Source organism: Sylvia atricapilla, chromosome 22 (assembly GCF_009819655.1).
Source record: "Sylvia atricapilla isolate bSylAtr1 chromosome 22, bSylAtr1.pri, whole genome shotgun sequence".
Lineage (NCBI taxonomy): Eukaryota > Metazoa > Chordata > Aves > Passeriformes > Sylviidae > Sylvia > Sylvia atricapilla.
Window position 1 is genome coordinate 550,675 of NC_089161.1, and position 17,747 is coordinate 568,421.

General features: G+C 52.4%; 1 protein-coding gene across 2 annotated transcripts in view; it reads right to left on the reverse strand.

Annotated features, from left to right (window-relative positions):
* CLSTN1 (calsyntenin 1) overlaps positions 1-17,747 on the reverse strand; it is a 225,498-nt gene that overhangs the window by 154,805 nt on the left and 52,946 nt on the right. The gene's annotated exons all lie outside the window — the stretch shown is intronic.

Here is a 17,747-nt window from a genome sequence, read left to right on the forward strand (position 1 = left end):
GCCAGATTCACTGAATTTTAGGCTGTTTGTTCAAGCAACAGATCAGGCCTGTGAATGTTTGGTTCCCACTCCCTGTTCTGGGTGCTGGGAACGTCTGTAAATCCCTGCTGAACTGGCTGGGTTCCTTCCATCAGGGCAGCTGGACTGAAGGGCTTCTTTTGCCTGTGGATGCTGCTATATTTTCTCTTCCAAGCACCATTCCTGGAGATAACAATGGTCTTAACCTCTCTCACAGGCATTTGTTAAAAGGCTAGAATGGGCCAATTTGGCCCATACCTTTTTTTTTTTTTTTTTTTTAATATATGTTGCATCCAGAAATTATCGTCACTGTGTTCTGGAGTGGGAGTAAGGTGTGTTTTTGGATTGAATGGGTATCTAGAGAGGGTGAGGAGGACAAATTCAAGTCCTGGACCTTATTTCCTGTGAAAGACTGTATGTTATGTGTGTGTACTTCTTTGGGGAGCTCTATCACTGTACAGTTTAGTTAAACATGCTCCAAGGAAGGAGAAGCTGTTCCTCGGAGGTTTTTAGTTCACGCTTTGTGTTTAAAAGAGGAATATTTTTCTTTAAAAAATAAAACCAGATAAGTTTTCACTTTAGCGTGAGTGGTCCGGTTCTGTGCAGACCGTCCGTTGGCGTCCGTTGGGCACTGAATGCCAACGCGCCGTCCTGACCCGGCGGCGACCCCGAACTGACCAGAGCGGGGCGGCGGGTGGCGGCGGGGACAGGCTTTAGAGGGGCTGCGGCGGGCGGAGAGCGGAGCCATGGCCGGGACACAGCCCGGCGAGCGGCGGGCGGCCAGCTCCGGCCCGGGCACCGAGAGGGACACCGAGCACATCACCGAGCGGGACATCGGCCCCGGCACCGGGCACATCTCCGAGCGGAGCACCGAGCACATCACCGAGCGAGACACCGGGCACATCACCGAGCTGGGCACCGAGCGGGACACCGGCCCGGGCACCGAGAGGGACACCGAGCACATCGTCGAGCGAGATACCGGGCACATCACCGGCCCGGGCACCGAGAGGGACACCGAGCACATCGCCGAGCGGGACACCGAGCGGGACACCGAGCACATCACCGAGCGGGACACCGAGCGGGACACCGGCCCGGGCACCGAGAGGGACACCGAGCACATCTCCGAGCGGGACACCGAGCGGGACACCGAGCACATCACCGAGCTGGGCACCGAGCGGGACACCGGCCCCGGCACCGGGCACATCACCGAGCGAGATACCGGGCACATCACCGAGCGGGGCACCGAGCGGGACACCGAGCACATCACCGAGCGGGGCACCGAGCGGGGCACCGACCCCGGCACCGGGCACATCTCCGAGCGGGGCACCGAGCACATCACCGAGCGAGATACCGGGCACATCACCGGCCCGGGCACCGAGCGGGGCACCGGGCTGGGCACCAGGCACATCACCGAGCGGAGCACGGCGCACATCATGGAGCGGAGCACCGGGCCGGGCACCGAGCGGAACACCGGGCCGGGCACCAGGCACATCACCGAGCGGAGCACGGCGCACATCACCGGGCTGGGCACCGAGAGGGGCACCGAGCGGAGCACCGGGCCGGGCACGGCGCAGTGGCCGGAGAGGCCTCCCTACTCGTACGTGGCGCTGATCACCATGGCCATCCGGGCCAGCCCCGAGCAGCGCCTGCCCCTGAGCAGCATCTACGCCTTCATCACCGAGCGCTTCCCCTTCTACCGCGGCGGCAGCCGCCACTGGCAGAACAGCGTCCGCCACAACCTCAGCCTCAGCCCCTGCTTCCGACGGCTGCCCCGGCGCCGCGGCCGCGCCGGCGACTGGGAGCTGCATCCCGCTTTCCGGGACATCTTCCCGGACAGGAATTACCTCCTCCGCGGCCTCCGCCGCCGCCCGTCCGCACCGCCTCCGCCGCCCTCCGGGATCCCCCCGGGCCGTCCTGAGCCCCGGGGCCCGCCGCCCTCCGGGATGGGAGGGATGGCCTCGCTCCCCGCCGCTCTCTGGCCCCCGCCGCCCTCCGGGATCGCCCCGGGCCCCGCCGAGCCCCCGCTGCCCCCCGAGCCCTGCCCGGGCCCCGCCGCCCTGCGCCCCCCGCCGCCCTGCGCGGTGCTCCCGGTGCCCTCCGGCCGCCCTCTGGGGCCCTGGACAGCGCTGCTGCTGTCCCCCTGGTACCCGGAGCTGCCGTCCCCGGGCCCGCCCGTGCCCCCGGGGCTGCCGCTGCCGCCCCCGGCCTGGGAGCGCCCCGCCGAGCAGGACACGGCGCCGACCCGCGACCCGGGGACCACCGGGCTGACCCCCGACCTCAGCAGAGTGCCCGGCTCCGAGCAGGGCTCGGGGGCTGCTGCATCCCTGGACTCCGGACAGAGTCACTGAGAACCGCCCGGAGCCGCCGCGGGCAGCGGGGCGGGGGCTGAGCCGCGCCCCTGGTCCCGCTGCTCCTCCGCTGCTCCCGGTTCGGGTTTGGGAGGAATTGGGGTTTTGTTGGACCGCGCTCCTCCGCCGCTCCCGGTTCGGGTTTGGGGGAGGAATTGGGGTTTTGTTGGACCGCGCTCCTCCGCTGCTCCCGGTTCGGGTTTGGGGGGAATTGGGGTTTTTTTGGACCGCGCTCCTCCGCTGCTCCCGGTTCACGTTTGGGGGGGAATTGGAGTTTTTTTTGGACCGCGCTCCTCCGCTGCTCCCTGTCCGCATTTTGGGGGAATTGGGGTTTTGTTGCTGGAGCCCCCAGGCAGCCTGAGATGGAGCAGCACCGAGCAGGAGATTCGGTACCGCGCGTCGTCTGAGTCTGAAAGCACACGAGGAATCCTGCACAGGCCAGTCCTCGTCTCCTGCAGGGAACTTATTTTTTTCAAGCGCCCTTAATGTATTTTTGAGCTTTATTTCAAGGTCTGTGGAAAAGCAATGCAGGTCTGTTTTTGGTAGAAAATACCTCCAACCAACAAACCCCAAAGATAGTTGGATTAATGCTGGAAATCTTGTGAGTTTGTACTTGAAGTGAATACATAAGGGATTTTTCATACGGGTTATTTCACGTTGTTGCTGGTTACGTATGTTTGCATAAGTTCATCGTTAACATGTTTCTTATAAACGATGCTGTAATTACTATGTAAGGATCTCTTCCCTTTTGATTTCAGGGGGAGCAGTTTTTATGCTCTTCTCTCAAAATAAGGGTTCAGAGACAAAATATACTTCCAGTAAGAACCATCGTTTAGGTTTATGAGAGAGAAGAGTTCAAATATTGTTATTTGAGGAGCAGCACTTGTTGTATGTTATATTAATAAAGAGTATTTCCTAAGACTTGTGGCTTCAGAAAATACTGATTTTTTTTTTTCTTGAAAGAAGGTACAAATAAAATTCACTCTTATAGTTGTTTTGTAACTTTTATACTTAAAAAGTGATTCGAAATATCACCTTTAAATTCCACCAACATGATGAAAACAGTGCTGGAAATACAATTCGATTTTCCATTGCCCAGGTCCAGTGCTCCTGTGATGGGCCCAGTGCAGCTGAAACCAGGTCCCAGGAGGGGGGCTCGCTGGGGGTTTGGGGGCGGCTTTTGGGGCTTTTGGTTTATTTTAGGGTTGGTTGGTTGTTGTGTGTGTGTGGGTTTTTGGGGGGGGGGGGGTTGGGTTTTTTTTGGGGGGGGCGTGGTGTTTGGTTGGTTTTATTCGCTTGTTTTGTAGGTTCTTTTGTTTGTTTGAGGGGAGTTGTGGGGGGTTTTTTGTTTCGTTTTTTGGTTTTGTTTAAGAAGAACCCCCCGTCCCGAAGATGAGTAACAGGTGTGTCCAATTCCGGAGGGCCGGGAGGTAACTGCGCACAGGTGAGCTGAGGCTGTGCGGAGGCGGGGGGCGGTGACTGCTGTCCCCTCGGCCCTCAGAGCCCTCACACCTCACAGCCCTCACCGCCCTCAAACCCCTCACACCTTACAGCCCTCAGCCCTCACACCTTAAACCCCTCACACCTTAAACCCCTCGCACCTCAAACCCCTCACAGCCCTCAGCCCTCACACCCCTCACACACCTCTCACCTCCCTCAAACCCCTCACACACCTCTCACCTCCCTCACAGCCCTCAAACCCCCCACAGCCCTCAGCCCCCACAGCCCTCACACACCTCAAACCCCTCACACCTGCAGCTGCTCTGTGCTGACGGGACCCGCCCTCTCCGCCTCGGACTCTTCGCCGGGGGATTTTGGGGGGATCAGGAGGGTCTCCTGCCCTGGGTCCCCCCCGTGCCTGCCCAGGGATTATTTCTGGAGCGGCTCCGCAGCTCCCGGCCGGGAAGGAGCGAGGTGAGTGCCGGGGGCCATCGCTTCCCTCAGGGCTGCGGGGTCTCGGGTGTGGCCCCGCCAAACGCACGGACAAAGCTGCTTTTATCGGCCCTCGAGTAAAGAACACTCCTACCGCGGTCGCTCCTCTTAAAGATGCGAGGTTTTAAGGTGTGTGTGAAGCGGGTTTTATAGCCCGAGGTGTTTTCCGAGCCGTGCCCACGGCTGCTGGGGCAGCTTTACCCTCGGTGGGTTCAGGGTGAGGCATTTTTCGGCCCTCCGCGCTCTGTTTGTGTTGCGGCGGCGGCGATGGGCTGCAGGGCCCAGCCCAGGCAGGCGGAGCGCACAAATAAAGGGAGGTTTTTTTTCAGATATTTGCGGCCATTTACGGCGAATTGTCGCTTCGGGAGCGCTTTGCCGGGCGCTGCGCGGAGCTTTTCCCCGTGCGGAGCCGCTAGATGGGGCCGCGGGGCCGCGTCCCACCGGGGCCCGGGGTTCGTGGGGCCCGGGGGCGCTCCCCGTGAATCCCGGCACCCCTGGGCCCAGGGAAAGGCTCCACACGCCCTGGAGCCCCGCCAGAGGGAGATTGGGGCAGCCGCGCTCGGAGATGGGGATGCTGGAGCGCCGCTCGGGCCGGGGCTCCTCCGGCTCGCCCCCTCCCACCGTGCCGGCCCCGGAGAGTTTTCCCTGAGGTGAGGAGGACTTCGTGGCGTTCCTAAGAACGGCAGGAGGGAGGAGTGAGCGTGGGTGAGACGTTTGGGTTGCAGACTGAGTGTTCTTCCTCCTCCCAGTGCACCGGCCTTGGGTTTTTGTGTGAGCGGGTTTGGATAACGAGCCCCGGCGGCGAACAGAACACGGGTGTTCTGATGCAAATGCCACACGGGAGTTAATCACCACTGGTGTCTCCCTGCCTTCTCCTGAGGCTCCCTCCATTGTCAGCGCGACGGGCTCTTACAAAGAATGATTCAGAGCGTTTAGATAAAGGCCCCGCTCTGAATCACCACTTGTAGGAGCATCTTTCTTCACCAGTGATTTAAAAAGGCAAAAATACCCGAGCCTGGGGAGGCTGGATTTACCTCTGGCAGCAGAGAGAGGTGCTGGGAACCCCCTCGGGCTCATCCAGGCACCCGCAGCCCTGCGCTGCTCCTGTGGCTGGCAGGAAAGCTGAGCCATGGGCTGCACTAACCCAGGGGATGGCTCGTGGTTTCCTTGGCAGCCCAGAAGGGCTGGGGCCTCTCCCGAGCTCTGCGTCCCTCTGAAAGCCGAGGGTCTTGCTTCTCTCTGGGGTTTGTGGCTGCATTTAGAAAACCCGACCTCTGCTTGTTTTTCTCCAAGTTACAGCCTTAGGTCAACATTCTTATAGGTTTTATAAATAAACCCCAGGCCAGCACATCCCCTTGCGAGCAGCACAGAGGCTTCGGGCAGGACAAGGAAATTCAGCATTCCCCTTTCCCACCAGTAGATATCAGACTGTCTAATTCTTCTCCTTTGTGTGGCCTCGTGTCTGTCCTCGCTCCGCCCTTGGTTGTAGCGACTAACAATGGTTTTATGTGTCACTAAGAGCAGACAATCGGGACGATTTATCTGTGCGTGGTGCTGGGTCAGTACAGATGTAACAGGCTTTTGATTGACCCAATGCAGGCAGGGTGTAGGGCCGATCTCTCCGTGTGTTAATGCCTTCACCTTGTGCCCTGTCACCTTCTGTGGCTCAGGCTGTGAGCGCTCATCCCACTGTATTCGCTCTGAGTTTGGAGTTCTGCTCTGCAGAAGCACTGTCCAGGCTGTGTGTGATGTTTGGCTTTGTCCTGGCTTTCAGCCACACCAGGATTCCCGAGACATTTCCTCTTTTATCCAGACGGTGGATTGACCCCAGTGCAGCCGTGGTTATGTGCTGGGTGAAGCCGGGAATGTTTTCTCTGCCTTGGAAGCCGGGGTGCTGGCATGTTTTTGGTGGTTTGCTTGGCATTTCTGTCCCCTACCAGAGCTTTTGTCCTAGCTGCTGTTTCTTCATCTCCACCCTTCTAATCTCTCAGCCTCGTGCTGGAGACTGAAGAGATAAGGGTGCGAGCAATGAAGAGTCCTGCAAAACAAAAAATTAATGTCACAATTCGCCAGCGTGGGGTGAATTCAGAGAGCTGTGGACACGAGGATCCGCTGGCTCTCTTCAGCAGAGGGGTGTGACCCGGAATCCTCACTCCTTAAACATTTGCATGGGCAGAGAATGATGCAAACACCTGTGTGGATCACAGCAAACCCTAGATAAAGCTCCAACAGCTGCAGAACGGTGCTCAGTGGATCTTTGAGGCAGCAAATCTGAACTTTTGAGGACGAGGGAGTTACAAACTTTTCCTTGAAGTCCGGAATGGACGTGCCTGTGGAGCAGAGCCCGGTTTGAGCTGCTCGTGGCAGTGTGTGGCCACCGGAGCGCAGGGAGCCGCGTTTCCCTGGGTGCTGCTGGGTTTCCCCTGCCGCCGAGGCTCTCCAGCTCCGAACCCAGTTTCCCGTCAAGAGGCTGAGCATTTCTCATCGAGCTGTGGCCTGTGGTGAGGGGGTGGGAAGGGAAGGAGGGGGTGGGGTGAGTGCTGGGGGGAGCTGGGGCTACTGCACTTCTGTGCAATCTGTATTTTCTCTCTTCTCTGCATGGCTTCCTGTTTTTTCACACCACTGCTCTTAGAAACAACAAGGTGCGAGAGGGCAGGACAGGGCTGGCGGTTGGTGGCCTGGAAGAAACCCCTGGAAACACCTGCAGAAGGTCTGGGGGCAGGCTCTGGAAAAGGCAGAGTGTGTTTGTGTGTTGCCCAGGTGTGATCTTGTCCCCCGGGAGTGGCTCTCTGAGGATGGGGTTTGCTCCCAAATCTGCCCTAAACCAGGACAGGGGGCTGTGGTTTGTCTGTGTGCCCCGCAAAAAATGCCCTGCTCAGTGCTGGGCAGCAGCAGAACTGTCCATTCCTTTTCCTCTTTGAGTTGTTTTCCTCAGCTGCTCTTGAATGGACAAATCTAGAATTTGCCCCGTTCTTAGGAGTCTTGTGATGATCAGTCAGAGGTACTCAGCGTCAGAATAATGCTGAATGTTCAATCGCCAGTGCTGATTCCTGCAGAATCTGGGATTTTTGTGCTTTGAAAGCCACCGTGCAGTCTAGGTTTGCTCAAGGGTGTGAAATGAGGAAGGATCTGGTCTGAAGTGCACCAGGGAGGAGCTGCCCTCCCTTTCCATAACCCTGGGCAGCTCACACAGCTGGACAAGAGTGAACTCTCACAGAAGTCGGTTCCCAAACTGGGAGCCAGAGTAAATTATTATGTAAAAATTCACAAAGAACTGAAAATTCTCAAGAGCTGTGACTTCTGTTTTTAGGGGCCTGACAGCATTCTTAAAAAAACCAAGAAGTTGCATTAGGAAATGTGCTGTCAGTGTAATTTCTGTTTTTACTGCCATGTTTTCTCCCCACTGTTTTGAGAGGGGGGAAGTGGCCTGTTTGACCATAAGTAAATGGCAAAACGTGAAGAAAGCAGTTTAAAATCTGTAATTCATCTTCAGAGGTGAATAACTGGAGGGTTTAGGGAGCTGCTCTACCACATAGGCTGTGTCCCTTCAGGATCTGATCTGTGCTCCTGTTCAATGCCACACATTGGATCAGTGTGATTACTGAATAATGGGAGATTATTTTTAATCTGAAATCACTGTGCTGCCGCCTCATCTGCCAGGGAGTCAGAGATAAATCCTCTAGAAGCAGCAATTTTGGAGGGATGCAGCTCCATGGCCCCGGATGCTTTGGCTCAGGGCATGAGACCATTGGGTGTTTTGAGATGTTATTTCTGTTGGTGGCATCAGAGCCTTTGGTTTGCTGGCACGTTGCTAAGTGACTTCCAGAGCTGCTCCTCTGGATAATGGGAAAGGTAAAAAGAGAGGATTGGGCTGTTCTGGCCCTGGCTGCTCCCCACAGGAGGTGGGTGGGCAGCCAGAGGAGCACAGCTGCTGCAGGAGTTCCCTGCTTGCCAAACGCTGCCGCAGGAAGGAGATGAAAAATGGGGAAGATTGCATCAATTATTGAGCCTTGTAAAAATAATTAGCCAGACAACAGCAGGCAAATGGGCTGGGAGGAGAAGGAACAGCAGCTGCCAAGGCAGAGAAAGACAGGACTTCACTGGGGCTGGGAAAGGACAGGGAACTGGGTGAGGTGCCCCTTTAATCAGTGGCTGGGGAGAGATGACAAATAATGAATGAGCTTTGCCTGCAGAGTAGAGCAGGACAAGGAGGAAGGGGACATCCCTCACTGAAGCTGCTCCCACCAGAGGCTCCTGCAGGCTGAGCCATTTTTGTGCGTTTCAGCAGTTACCAGTGGTACCAGGTTTGGCCAGAGACACACAGAGAGGTGAGCACAGCTTGTGCAAAGGTTTGTCGAGAAGGGTTGCCTGACTTTTCCATGTAGGAATTGGTGCCAGGGCTGTAAGGGAGCTGGGCAGAGTGTTGGTTAGTCTGGTTTCTAAACGATGGGAATAAATTTCCACTAGGATTCCTTTTTCTCATTCATTCTACTGTTCCTTCCAGAGCTACCAGCAGGCTCATGAATGATTTTTGCACTGTAATGCTGTGGTCTCTGATCTGTGGGCAGAGCTGTCTGCTGTGATACAAGGATGCAGTTAATAAGATTTGACAGTGAGCCTCTACTGTGTGCTAAATGTCACTTGGTCGTTGGTGATTTCATGGTGACACTCATTCATGTCTTCCAGATTAATTCCAAGGGTTGTTCTGTTTCCCATTATGAGTCCTCCCAGCACCTCTGTTTAGAATTTAGCAGGAATCCCCTCCTTGCTCTGTAAGCTCCTGCAGAGAGAATTTTCTGCATTACCTAAGCAAATCTTTTTGGGTTTGGTAAACCTGTGATGCACACAGGCAGCACAGAAGCTACAACTGTCTCGTATGTTAGAGGAAACAGCCTGTCACTTGGCTGTTCTTAGTCCTCCCACCAGGAATTTTCTCTTCAGTTGAGGCAACCAGCCAAAAAGGGGAGGGAAAAGGCAGTGCTGGGAGAAGCCCCTTTGCAGAGAGCATCAGGAGCTGTGGAGCTGCTGCTCTGCTCCTCTCCTGCCAGCTGCACCTGTAGTAGAGAGTGATTCACTCCCCCATGAAAAGATCTAACAGATAATCTTCGCTGAAGTAAATAAACAACTATCAGCCTAAACTTAATAGTAGAGTTCAGTTGCCTCTCTGTAATGGAAGGTTTCAGGGAAATTTTGGGGGAATTTGTGCCCATGCAATCAGAGCTAATGACTTATCATTCAGAGCAAAAAAAAACGTTGTATTCAGAATCAGCTCTGCTGCTGCCTGGGGTATTTTTTTGTGTTCCCTTCCTCTGTTTTTTGTGACATAAGAGAAGCAGTGTGTCTGGTTTTAATTTTCTGCTGTAAGACTGTTCCCTGGGCCAGTTTGCTGGGCTCCCTCAGTCTTTGCTCATTCCCGTGAGGGCAGGATATGTATTTATTTACCTACAAGGTCTCCAGAGCACAGCCAGGGTAACAGGCACAACCATCTGGTGATGAGCTGCAAACACCGGGCATCAGGAAGGTGATAAAAAATTAATCCAGGTTTGATCGTGCTGTGGCTGAAGGGCACTGGAGGGACTTTGCTCTGTCAGCTCTCTCCTCCGCAAGTTTGTTGGGTGTTGTCATCTTCGCTTTTTTTGCAACTTAACAGGATTTCATGAGCTATTTTTTGTCATTTGTAAGTTGAGTAGATGCTTGGCTGCCTTTCCTCCTGTGGTCAGCTGGAACCCCACAAAAGAGATTCGGGAAGAGGAGTAGGGGAAAATGCTCTGATGCTGTGGACTGAGCAATTCCCAGTGCCTGTGATAAATCTGTTATCACCAGACATTCTGCCGTGCCCATTATCAGAGGGAAGACAAAGATTCAGTAAAGATGAGAGCCGTGGGGGGCAAGAGCTCAGCCACGCTGGTGAATGAGATCAGACGCCTGTATTTGTGTTTTGCCAAGAGGAGGGAAGCACATTTCAAATCCCGGCAGGTTTTTGCTGGTTCCGATTCAGCAGTGACCCCAAAAAAAAAAAAAAAAAAAAAAAAAAAAAAAGTGTGGGTTTGGAGGGGTTTGTTGGTTGTGTTTTTGTCATTTGGAAATCGGAGGGGTCTGTTCACATCTCCGTGTTTGCTCTGTGTGATGCTGGGGTCTGTCCTCAGTGGTGGTGTGAGCAGCAGCAATCAATACAGCTTTGGAAGGAGGGGAGAAGGGTACATAAATCATGTGCAGGGAGGAACAGCCCATGAGCCTTTAGCAGGGAACGGGCACTAAAAGCTCTTATGGCCCATCGGGAGCTCTGAGAGGGAATTTGTCTGCTCCAGGCTGGGAGCTGAGTGTGACAGACTGGGAAATGGCACACAGGGAGGAATATTTCTGGTAAAGGAGAAGTCCGAGGAGGAGGAAGAATGTATTTTTAGTGTCAAAGGGCTTCTGAAGTGATTTTTGCTTCTGCCACAGAAGGAATCACGTGTAGTCAGTCAGTAGTTGTATTTTTGTTGGGGGCTTCTGAGGGTGGAGAGGAATGTCTTTCAAGGCAAACTCTTCCCTAGAGGGTCGAGAGAACACCTCAGCTCCCCATTTTACCCCAAAATGTGGATGCTGTGTGGTCGTTCCATTCCCAAAGTCACAGAGTGTGGCCTGGCAGCGTTGCTGTGCTGTCCAGAACACACCTGTGGAGCCGATGCCTATGGAAAGAGGATGCAAAGATTTCATTACATTTTTCCATTAAATTTCCAAGACTGATTCAGGAAGCCGAAGCTGTGCTCAATCCTCTCCTTTCTGACGGTGCTGTGTACCTGGCTCTGCTCTGTTGGCATCCAAACATCATTCCCCTCGTGCCCCTGAGCTCTGTGGCTGCTGCTGCCCTCTCCTCACCTGTCTTTGTGTCACTTTGGCCACCAGACTCTGCTCTGTGTCTCTACCCGTGGCCTTTAGAGCAGAGCACATGGAAAATCTGGCTCCTGGCTCTACTTTGCCCCAGAACACCAAACTCCTGACTGCAGCCACTCAAAGCACCAAACACAAAGTGAGTAGGAGGAAGGAAGTGAGAGGTTGAGGGTTTTGGTTTTTTTTTCTGTTGCAGGTAGCAAGGAAATAAAATAGGAAATTCAATGCAAAGTTGTCATCTTGCTGAGCCTCCCAGCAGCACAGGCTGCTCTGTGGCTGCTTTTGATGGTTTATTCCTCTTTGTGTCAGGGCAGGAGCTGGATTCCAGCTCCTTGTGGTGCTGCAGAGCAGCTCCCAGCAGAGACCCGAGGCAGTGTGGACAATCCTGACGTTTTCCCTCTTAGAGTGCAAGGGGAGTGGACATACTAATACAGACCTGGTGAAAATGGAGCTGTATCAAACTCGATCCAAGACCTTCACAGTTTTCCAGCCCAGTGAATGAGTGGTTGTATGGGCAAAGGCACCCAGGCTCTGTGGTTTGTGTTTGATTGATGCCATTCTGGGAAAATGGAAAAATCTCTTGGGCGCTCAGTGCCTTCTGCTGAGAGGGGAGACTCAGCCCCCAGACCTGCTGCTGCTGTGTTTTAAATGATTACACTCTCATAATAAACAGTGCAGCTTTTTACTTTATTTCCTGAGCCACGCTCACCCCTGTAGCACATAATCCAAGTGTTTCACAATGTCAGGACTTGTCCCTGCAGTTTCCCAGTCCTGGTCCTGTGTAGGCTGGCTGGACTGTTCCCTTCTGTGAAATACATCTTCTCTTCTTTGTAAATATTTTTAAAGACTTAATGAAAACAAACATTATCTATTTCTAGACCGAAATTTGAGGACAAAAATTTTGCTCTTTCCCGCTACTGAAAAGAATTTGTTTTTCCTTCATCGCTGTTCCCAGGGTAAAAGTTGTTACCTCCCAGCTATGCAAATGAGTCTTCATCAATATGTCTCAGGTGGAAATTCCCCTGCATGCAAATGGAAATTTTCCTCTGGTAACAGTAAAAATAATTTTCTTTCAGCCAGAGCCATCTCTCATTTATAAAAAAAAAAAAAAAAGAAGAAAAATTCCATTCACATTCCTTTTCTCCTCGTTGTCACTGATGACTCATGCAATGGCCTTTGCTACTTATTTCTGACTCTTAAGTGATTTTTCAGGTGGCTGCTAAAAAATTCTTAAAGCATTTGTCACTGGCATCTGCCTCACTTGGTTACATGATATATATACGCTGATTTTTATGCAGAGAGTGTATTTGTTTGGGCTCTGAATGCTGCTTAGTTTGGAATATACATTTTAGATGTCAAATAAAGCTAAACAAACAAAAAGCCACTGAAATACAACAAACTCTCCAGTTTGTGCAAAATATTTAGCAGAGGCAGGCACCTGCATCTGTTTTCAGAGTGCAGCCACCCACACACGAGGCTGTGAGATCCGGCCTTACTGGAAACAATTAATAAAGACCCCCAAAATTCCCAAACGGGATGAAGGGCTTTCTTTTTACCACCGTGACTCTATCACTGAGAGTCTGGTTTTGTGAACTTGAACCGTGCTTCTGAGTGTGGGAAGGCTGGGTGCTGCCTTCCTGCTGGTGGCAAAGAGAAGGATTCAGAATCCCCTAACAGTAATTTCAAGAGTAAATAGCGTGGTTTAGTTAAATAGGCAGTTGCAATTCATAATGGAAATTCGTGGTTTTAAAGATCACTCACTTGCATTGCAAAAAAAGAAAGAAAACAAGAGAAAAGAAAGTTGTTTGTCCTCCCTGAAGAACAGATAGTCGGGAAAGGGATGGAGCTTCTGGCCATCTGTGTTTGACACTTTTTAGTTTTGTATAACAAACCCATCCTCAGCTGAAGTGAGCTTTTGAGTGGCATTCCCTGGCAGGGGAAATGCTGTTTGTATTTCTGTCGTGCTCTGGAGTGACAGGAGCGTGGTGTGCTGTGACAGTGATGCTCTGAACTTGTGCAGCACCTCCTGCTGAAGACCCCAGAGGAGCTGTACAAACAGCAGAGCTTCCCAAAACGCCCTGAGGAGCACAGAGGGACATCCCAGCACTCAGGGAAACGTGGCAGAGCAAATGCTGTGATACTGGCACCAGTGTGAGGAGCAGAACACGAGCTTCACCTGCCCTTGAAGGCTCAGGTTTTCACAGCAGCCTGTGTAATCTCGCTGGGCATTTTTGTTGATTTGTGGGGTATTTTTTCCCCCCCTAAACAATTTTGTCTTACATTTTTGCAGTCAGTAACTCAGAGTATTCCTGCCAGAGCTGTAGCCCCTCGTTCCTTGCAGGACTGGGTCAGGAGCATCTCCTCCTGTCCCACATCTGGTCGATCCTTTCCACTCTATTCCCAGGGTGATGTGATGCTTCCAACACCCACAGGACTTGCCTTTTCCCTCCACGTTAAACTTTGGCATGGGCAGAGGTCAAAACTCAGAAATCCTCAGGAAGAAACAACAAGGAGGGACCAAACAAACCCTTCTGCTTCATTTTGGTAACTGAAGCAGAACTTTCCCAGGGATTATTCTCCTGCTGAAGTCCTGTGGTGCTGCTGATGGTCAGGACAGGAATCTCAGCTGCTGCTGACTCAGGTCATGTCTTGTTACATTTTTGCTCCAAAAACTTTTATTTTATGGGGGATCCGGGGAGGAACACGTTGTTCTCAAGTCTGCAGTATCCTTCATTTAAATACACAGTCACACAAATAAAACAATATTTTTATCTGGGCAAGGACACCAAATTAGGCCGCTTTGGCCTTCAGCAAGAAAGCTGAGTATCTTTGTCATCATTCTCCCTTCTCTCTGACATTTTGGGGTCGCACGATTGACACCATTTCAGAAGCTTTTCAAACAAACTGTTCAGGTCCTTGGATCCCCCCCCCTAATTCTTCACCATCAGCTCCTTACAGCTCGTGGAAAGCTTTTGCTTAATGGCATTTTTTGTTTGAATGCACGGTCATCAAAGAGAAAAATGTGCTGAAGCTTTGTTGTGGTTTTAGTCTCTGAAATCTCTCTTGTGGCAGCATCAACAAGTAAACTGTGGCCTTGTTCCTGAAAGAAAGACAGCTGATATTTCAACCACAGTGTCCTCAGCTGTCCCAAAGACTGAGTTGTGAAGCAACTGCCAGTTTCTCTGCAGGGCAGTGTCCTCCTGAGAAGGTTTCTGGAGTGAGGATGGAGAAGAGAGGGAACAGCCCTCGTTTGGGGCTGGTGAGGGGTGTCTGTGAGTCAGGAGGTGACAGGTGAGGGCTGTGTGGAGTGGTCAGTGCAGGGAGCAGAGCTGGGGGCTCCAGGAGGCCCTTGACCTGTTCCTGTGCTCTGTGAGGTGCAGTTACAACACTTAGTGTAACACTTAGTGACTAATTCCCCTAATGTCGTGCATGTTGCTTCCTTGCAAGAGGACCTGGGTGCCCCAAATATATATGTAAATATATATATATATAAGTATACATATATAAATATATTTATATTTATATATATATGTTTTATGTATGTGTGTGTTTAAATAAATCCCCAAAGCCTATAGCAGTGTAGTATTATTTTATACATTATTATGATAATATATATAATATAGTATTATTCTATCTATGTAGTATAATATTATTCTGTATATTCAGTATAATATTATTCTCTAGCACAGAGAGTTTTTGCCCCCACATACAAAAAGAAACAGTGACTTTGAAACGCTGGAACAGTTTGGTTTGGCCAGAGGAATCTCTCAGCCAAGGCTGTGGCTGTGCTCAGGCAGGTGAGCCCCACTGACAGGCAGCGTGCATCAGTGCTGCACACTTTGGGGTGGCTGGGATCCTGTTTCAGATCCTGTTGCAAAAAGAAAAAAAAAAGGCAGAGAAGGGCCAGAGTTTTGGGGAGTTTTGTGTGCAGGCGAGGTCCCAGCCCGGCGTGGTTTCCCCCTGAGCAGGGCTAACCACAGCAGCAGAGCAGCTTCAGCCCTCCCCGTGCTGCTCTGGCTTCCTGTTTGCCTTGTGCACAACGAAATGCAGCAATTTGTGTGTTTGTTTGTCTGGCTGAAAGATGAGGGAGAGTCTTCTGGCCCCGTCTGGAATCAGGGAATGCACCTGCAGAAGTGTCTGTGTTCACTGCATCTGCCAACATCTCTGGTTTGGGACGCAGCAGGGCATTCGGGGTGTTTGTCTCCCTGGGTGGAAGCATTCTCGCTGGGTGATGCTGTAAACACCAAGGTGCTGTGGTTCTGTGTCTGGTTGTCATCCTCCCAGCTGCTGTGTCTCCTGTAAAAGCTGACTGTCTCTCATCTGGAAGCACTGGCCACTTTTCCTGGGAGTGGGACAGTGGTGGGTGTTAGGCTGGGGTCTGTGTCGCTCCCCAGGCAGCACAAGGCACCTCCTGAGTCAGCAGCAGTGTGGAATTGTGTGATCCTGCAGATTCACCAGATGAAGTGACATGGAGCACATGCCCGCGGGCAGCGGGAGAGCCGAGGACACAAAATTAACCTTTCAGAGTTTTATGAACAGTCTGGGTAAAGGTGAACCAGAGTGGCGTGGAGTGGAGGTGGTCTTTGTGAAGTGGCGTGCCTTGCCTGTCCCTCGTGTCGGGTGCAGCTGGAATAATGTCACTTGCCTTTCTTAGCAGTGTTCTCCCCAAATGCATTAGCCCTGTTCCCTTCTCACTAACACAGAAGAAAAACAACACAGTAACCCTCCCTCCTGTTCTTCCTGGGGGTCCCAGAGCTCAAACTTGGCAGGTTGCAGCTATTTTTTTCTGAGTTCCTTTTCCCCCTTCCCTGCAGTTTCTGATGTCCAATTTCTCTTGCCATGTGGGCAAATGCCCTGTTGGTGTTCAGGACAGCTGTACATATGAAAGTTGGATATGATGAATTGAAAAGCTGTTGAAAAAAAAAAAAAAAAAAAAAAAAAAAAAAAAAAAAAAACCAGAACAGAAACCAGAATTCCTGTAAACAGTCTGTTAAAAATATCTTCAACACATGTCAGACCCGATGATTTAAAATAGACAATTTCTGAGCGTTAAAAGGTCACATGGAGATGCGATAGGAGATTCAAACGGAGTTGAACAATGAATGTTTCAACAGTCACATCTTGTACTGTTGGCAAGATATCTGTGTTGCCAGCTAGTAATGTTCAGGGGGAAAAAAATGAGTCAGATTGCAAGAATAATGAGCTTTTCTTGGATGATAACATAGACGGGGGAGGGAAAAAGAATTTATACCTTAATGACATGTCTCTGGTAGCAAAAGCTTTAGGAAAAATGGTGATTCTGGGAGTCCTAAAACTGCAGAAGCAGTCGAGGTGATGCAGTAGCACAAACCATGTGCCCTGCCAGGGTTGTTTGTTTCCATGTGCGGCAGTGAAATAATTAAAATGACAAATCCACATTCCCAATATTTTTCTCATCTGTGACCCAAAGTACGGCGGGCATCTCAGAGGAGATGTGTGAAAAGAGGGAGACTTTTCAGATGAGCACATGGCCTTTGAGTATCTAATTGCTGCTGAAAATTTAATGAGACAGAGAGGAACGATTGTCTTTGAACACTGGAAACATTCCTCGTCTCCATCTGCCGCTGCTTTGGAACCGCTGATTTTCCCCGACAGTCGGGAGAGCTGCGCTGAGCCAAGGGTGATGGAGCCCCGAGGGGTGTGAGAAGTGCCTGAGCCTCGGGGAACCGGTGCGATGAGACTCTGCACAGGGTTTAGTGCCTGGGTGGGCTTCCCCTGCGGTCCACGGAGCTGCACAACAGGTTAGGGAGAGAAAAATCCCGAGTGGATAACTCTGTGCGTCCTTTGACTCGAGCGTTTAAAGGAGCGCTCGGTCGTGTCCCATGATTAATTAGCGGGTGGAAATGGAGCGACAGGCGTTTCAAAACCCGCCCTGCTCCTACTCTGTATCCACGGGCACCTTGTCTGCCTTGGAGGAGTTTCTTCTCGTCCCCCAAATGCCCTTGGCTCTGCTTTGGGATTTGGGTGTTCCCCGTCCTTACTGCCCACCGAGAGCGCTCTGCGAGGTCTCTCGCCTTCTCTTCGGGGCTCTCTCCTTCTACAGTCCACGTCTTTTCCCTTTATTAAATCCCTTCTCCCTCTTTTTCCCCCAGACTCGGGTCAGCCCATTTCCAGGGTTCCCCAGTTTTTCAGACGAAGACAGAACACTCGTATGACCGAGGCTGTCAAAGGAGCGCTCTCCAGGAAAGGAGTGAGTCCCAAACCATTTGACACCTCGTGCGGGGACAGTTTGTGACACGGACACAGGACGTGCCCTGGCTGTCGCCTGCTCTCCGCTGGGCCCCGCGGTTCGGTGCGGCACGGGGTGGCACCACGTCATGCTGGGGACACTGGGCGCGCCGGGCTGCCACAGCATCCAGCGCTTCGGGCGGCCGCCGCCTTCCTTCGCTGCCGGCACGTCCCGGGGCGGGCGGGACCGGGACCGGGACCGGGGCGGGCCGAACCCAGCGGGGCCGAACCCAGCGGGGCCGGGCCGAACCCAGCGGGGCCGGGCCGAACCGGGGTGGGCCGAACCCAGCGGGGCCGGGCCGAACCCAG